The following is a 6,084-nucleotide window of genomic DNA, read 5'->3' as shown; positions in this document are numbered from 1 at the left end:
TACTCAAGTTAACAGTGCATTTCATTTGGTCGTATGTTGCTGTAACTTCCAGGAGAGGGTCAGAGAGTGAGGAAGGAAGTCAGCAAACGACACTCAAAGTAACTTAGGGTTAGTAACAAAACATTTGTGCCTGAGTCACATCAGATGGATTTTCACCAGCAATGAGGGTAATTTGATGTTGTGTTCACCATCAGTGAAGCACATTTTTCACAAGTGTTTGTTCACCTCATACAGCCAGATGACTGTACTGTACAGCCTTAAGCTAGCAAGCCACAGCACACTGAGGGTGTCTGTGTGTTTGTATTTAGGTCAAGCTCTTAAACTTTCTTCTTTTCCCCTCTCCTCCCTGTAATGTTACGTTCATGAAGTAACGTACATTTCCCCTCCAGCTCCAGTCAGCAGTCTCCAGTCTTCTTTTGTTCTGTTTTGATCAAGACCCCTAGTGGCAGAAATGGCATTGTGCTTTTAAATGTGCAATGTAAAACAACCCTGAGGTTGCCAAATTCCCATTAAAATGATGTGAAGTCATGACCTGAGTGTACCTACAACCCTGATTGAAAGAGTTAGGGAAAAATCACCACAAAGTTTTCAAGAGTAAAGTATAGTTTAAGAGTTTTTAATTGTCAGGTAATTTATAAAATGATTAGCTGTGTACAGCTAAGGTGTGAAAAAGCATTTCAAATAGATTGAAAAAGATAAGGATTATTGGGAGACACAACTGATACAGTATAGGAACATTTTCTGGACTTAAGACTTTTATGAAGCGCTACAGGGAATATTGTTAATCTTCCTGTCACACGCTCTCTGCAAAAACTATCCTGGAGAGGAGGGCTACAGTGAGGGAGGCCAATAAGATGCCCACAGCAGCTTTGAATTAACTGTAACTTCTGAGACTGAGCTGGGATAAACTGTGCATACTGGAACAGTGGGCCATAATCTTCACTTCTTCAATAATTCATAAGAGAGTCAAAAACAGAGGTATTCAAAGAAACTCACCATGTCTTTGCTAGAGTTTGCCACCAGGCGTGAGGCAGAGTGAGATGTCTGAGTGGAGGAAGGCTTTATGGTCTCAACAGAATAAATCTGAGCTTTTTAGACTTTTGAGGCAAACAGGTCTGAAGGTGGTCATGTGGCAGGTATACTGGTGCATGTAGGTTAGGTCAGATGTTAGTTACCTATATTCTCTCTCGTGAACTGTTTTGTTATTGTACACATCTATGCTGGATGCATGTATATTTTATCTTGTTGCTGTAAAGGAGGAAAAATGAGTTTGCAGCCATTTTTTCATTTAGGGGATATCTGTGTCCAGACATTAAATGTCTCTTCAGAATCCTGTGTGGGGGGGCCCTGATGCTAGGTCCATGATTTTTCAAACTTTTATGGCATCAATCTTTGGTCACTATGGACACAGCTTCCTCATGAGTATGCAAGTTGGTGGCAGCATCATACTGCAGCGCCTACCAGACTTCAGAAGATAAAGTGTAAAGTGAATGAAGCCGAGCACAGGGGAATTTAGCAGATAAAACTTGTTCTGTGCTTCCTTCATATTAAAGTGCATGGGAAATTAATACAGTTGAATCAAGCAGCTGTTTTGAAACCAAAGCACTGATGATGGCTTTGTGTCTGCCACTAAAATAAAACCTCAAAACAAATCATCTTCAGGCAGTGCCAATTCACAGTTATGGAAAAATTAAAAAAAATCTAAAATCACTTGCCACTAAATCCTGAGAAAAGATAAAGTGGAGCAGTGACTGACTTCATTTATTCAGAGTTATAAATTAGACAAAGACCAAGGTCAGCAGATATTCTCTAATGTGTCTGTATGTAAACACATCACTTTCACACTTTAATATCTGGCACATTATAATCACTTTTAAAATAAGAACAGCTACTGAATCAATGTGGCACTTCCTCAGACTAAAGTATATTTAGTATTATACCTTGCCAATACAGCATGAATTCAGACACCTTTAATATTCTACTTACCCTAACCCTACCCTGGGTGGTAGACTAAAGATAGCAGTCCAAGTCTCTGTATATTAAGCCGAGACCTTGACTCCCTCAGAACTGTGGGAAGTTCACTGGCTTGGCCATTAATTGCCAGCAAGGGAAATGTCAGGTGCTTTTAACTGTTGTCACAAATGGTAGATGTAAAAAGCAGCAAGGTGGGGGCACCTGAGCCACTGACAGCTTCATTCAAATGGCTTATGAAACAGTGGCCTCTAATTACTGCTCTACTCTCCCAATGCACAGAATCAACACCCACCTTCCCTGCCTCAGAGCCTACCAGTGAGGACTATGCTAGCTATACATACAGAGTGAGAGTAGTCAGTCTTCAAATGACTGCTCTGAACAGAGAGGCAACATACCTGAGTGCTTTCTCTTTGGTTTGCTCTGGGAACATACAGCAGTGTGGGGTTGCAATGCCATTATAATCTACCACCTCAGTAAAACGTTGGTTCAAAAGGAAAAACCTAAAGTAATGTTAAACCAAATGTTGTCACTGAGCTTTGTCATGGCATCGCTCTAAAAGCCTATGTTTTGGTGTTTTAAGTCCAGCCTGTCTGCTTCTGTGTCTAAAGTGCGTCTTACCTGCCAACATTTAGCAGCTGTTTGAACACACTGTTTCAACTGATTTCACCATTTACACCACAATTATTAAAGAATATAACAAAGTCACCAGATTCCCTTACAAAAAAGCTAAATTTTGAGACTTTGCGTGAGGAGAAACTGTATGAACTTTGTAAAATGCTGAATACGACACATTCTTAACTATTTGGGCATACTTGTTCATTCAGCAAACATTAAACATGAATATATTCCTTTCTTTGTGTAATAAATGTATCTGTTTCTTCCAGTGATGTAGGTGAATATTTGTATATAGAGCAGGGAAGTGAGATCTGATCTAAAGTGTTCACTCATGACGCGTGTCAAGACGCGTTTAAGATGGTGTGAATTGACAGGCTTGAAACTGTCCACTTATGGATCACTGAGGACCAGGGTTCGAGTTACATGGGAGCCAATGGGAGCTGAGCTCCCATAAGGTGGGTTCTGAGCACCCATATACGAGCTGTTGAAATAGCAAAGCAAAAATAACAGGAAGTGCTTCCAAAGAAAGTTGCCGACCTCAGCTCCAGTATGTTGAAGGAGACAGCCTGTTCGTTCAGGGCAGCCTATACTGTTGCTAAAAAAAAGGTTGCCTTATACAAAACTGAATCCTGTTATGAAACTTAATGAGATGAGTGGGGCGACAGTCGGCCCTGCTCATCGATCTGAACATTCATATGCTCAGATTGTAGAGGACATTGCACAAGAAATATGAAAGAAATGTATTTCTAATGTCAAATCACTTGATTCCCGTATTAGCATAACACTAGATGAAAGCCCATTTCATGGACACCCATACAGTACGTGATTATTTATGTCAGGTGTGATGTCACAGGGAATGGAGATGTGGACAATGTGTTTTTTGACATTGTTGAACTGCACCATGGCACAGGTTCAGAGTTGCTGTGTGATGCACTGAAAAATAGTCTGCAGGCTGCGTGAATGGATGAACATTTTCTCTGAAGAAAAACTAATCAGCATAGCCACAGACAGGGCTGCTGCTCTCACCGGGAGACAGGCTGGAACAGGATCTCGCTCAACTTCAGGCAGTTTAGTTTAGTTTAGTTTAGAATTAGCAGTGAATGTCTTATAAAAGGCGGTTGCAGGCCGTTGTCAGTTAGAGTTTTCCCTCTCAACACTCTATTCTCAGTCGTCGAAAAACACAAGGGAGTTTGAGAAAACTGCTGCGGAACTGAACATACAGATGAATAGTTTACAATAAGATGGGTGTCCAGCAGTTTCAACACTGTCAAAGCTGTGCTGAAGGATTTCCCAGCACAACACTTTAAATCCACAAGTGAAGATGGCTCACATCCTGGTGTAGAGAAGGCTGAGTACAGCAGTTTACGTAAGCATCTGACATCTACAGTATTCCTTGGTGATTTAGCAACAATAAAAGACGTGTTACATGAACTGCAAAGTCTCTCCCAGAAATTGCAGAAACATGACATGTCCCTGGTTGATGCAAGCCGCCACATCCACCAAACGATTGAGGTGCTCTCTGCCATGAACGAGTAAGGGGGAAAACAGAATTGAAAGTCAATGAAGGCATAACCAGCGGCAGCTTAAAAGGGGTTGAACTCACTGAAACTCTTCTGGCCGAAAAAAACGGACAGAACTTGTTCTGTTCGGAGAGCGTTAGTTGGGGAAGTTTTCTAAACTTCTTGGAGTCGGCAAGTGAAGCTGTCAGTGAGTTCAGAGAATGGAAATTACAAGGCAAGAAACATCAAGATAAAACCCTGTAAAGACTTATAGTGGCCAGCAGTGCCTTTCTTCCGACTTCTGCAGAGTGCGAGAGAGGCTTTTCTGCATGTAGTGACACTGACTGTAAGACCAGGAACTGGCTGTGAGCCAGGAGCCATAATGCATAGTTGTTATGAACCTAAACGGACCTCCTATCGACAGATTTGACCCTCTCCCATTCGTCCTGTCTTGGATAAAGAAAGGACACCAGACCTCAACATCATGGGTTCCAGGACCGCAGTCTGCTGAAAACAGACCACTTTGGCCTTTTACTTTTATTTGGGCTCTTGTGTTCACTGTTGTTGCAGTTTCCTTGATACAATTGTTTAAAGTAGTTGGTTTCTGTGTGTGTGTGTGTGTGTGTGTGTGTGTGTGTGTGTGTGTGTGTGTGTTAAAGTGTTGTACTTCGACACTTTGACCATGTAATAAGCAGTTAAGTCTCTTTTTTTGACTCGCTCACTCTCTTTGAAAGCACATCCATTAAGTTATTAATAATCTATCAATCTCCACCCCTAATGTTACTTAGGTTAGAGACCCCCACAAAGCTCAGATTATAACTTGACAAGGATCAGGAAGGATGGTAAAACCAAACGTGACAGTCTCTCTCTCTTTCTCTATGAGAATGCACCTGTTAGCCCATAAATCTATCTCCGCCCCAACGTTATTTTTGGTAAGGTTAGTTAATTTAGAGACCCCCACAAAGCTCACATTATCACTCGAACCCTGCCAGCAAGAACTTATTTCTAAACTCATGACTGAATATTTAACTTCTGACATCTGACAATCTAGATGAGGCAACAAATATAACTGATCACCATGCAAGATTTTAAAGTAAGACTTCTTGTGCTCTGGTTACAAAATGGATCTTAATATGATCCAAACAGGTCTCTCTTTGTATGAGAGAACAACAGCCTCAGCCTGTCAGTGGTAAAAACAAATACTTTTAGTGGATGTAACTTTGATGGTCCCACTACATTAGGTTGCAGTCATTGCAGCCATGTTGTGGCTGCCAGCTGAAGAGATCTACTGGGCCGATTACCGATTCCAACACTTTTGATAAGTGTGAATCATTTACACCCCAAACATGTTAATATAGGGGTCCACGTTAAAAATACCAGAATTCCCCTTTAACCATGTGGTGGTGCTAGAGAGAAAGTCAGGGAATCACCAAAATCAGTAGAATTCATCATCTGGGGACCATGAATCTCTGTATAAAATTTCATGTTCATGTTTCATTTCATGTTCATGTATAATATTTCAGTGTAGACCAAACTGGTGGACTGACCATCATAATTGTAACCATAGAACCCATGGCTAATGACATTATGGACATCCGTTATTAATGACAAAAATCTGATTCAGTGTGTTTTCTCTCTTTACAACTGCAGTCACTTTATTACACATTGTCATTTGATTGTTTATTACAAAAAGATTGGCGCTGCTTTAAAAGGCAAGAATGAGTCACATATCTGCTGTGATGAGTGACTCAGTTTGGTCTGATCAAAGTCTACAATCCAATTCAACTTCCACTAAGTGTGCTGTTATAGTGAATCAAAAACAGTATTGTTGCAATAATGCAGTGTTGTAATGCAGAGTTTTGCACAAAACACAATATTGATGAGGTAATGTGTGCTCTGAAGAGACTGTCCTCCCTTTTATCATAAGGCAATGTTCTCTCACACTTGCCATCTCTCGCAGGAGACAGCCCCATGTCTCCTGGACTGGACTGTTTTG

General features: G+C 40.9%; 1 pseudogene; it reads left to right on the top strand.

Annotated features, from left to right (window-relative positions):
• Positions 1-997: 997 nt before the first annotated feature.
• LOC140995341 (uncharacterized) lies at positions 998-3,667 on the top strand (annotated as a pseudogene).
• The last annotated feature ends 2,417 nt before the right edge of the window (positions 3,668-6,084 follow it).

This window comes from Pagrus major, chromosome 5 (assembly GCF_040436345.1).
Source record: "Pagrus major chromosome 5, Pma_NU_1.0".
In the NCBI taxonomy this organism is placed as follows: domain Eukaryota; kingdom Metazoa; phylum Chordata; class Actinopteri; order Spariformes; family Sparidae; genus Pagrus; species Pagrus major.
The sequence above is the reverse complement of the archived record's forward strand: the minus strand, read 5'-3'. Positions and strand labels throughout refer to the sequence as shown.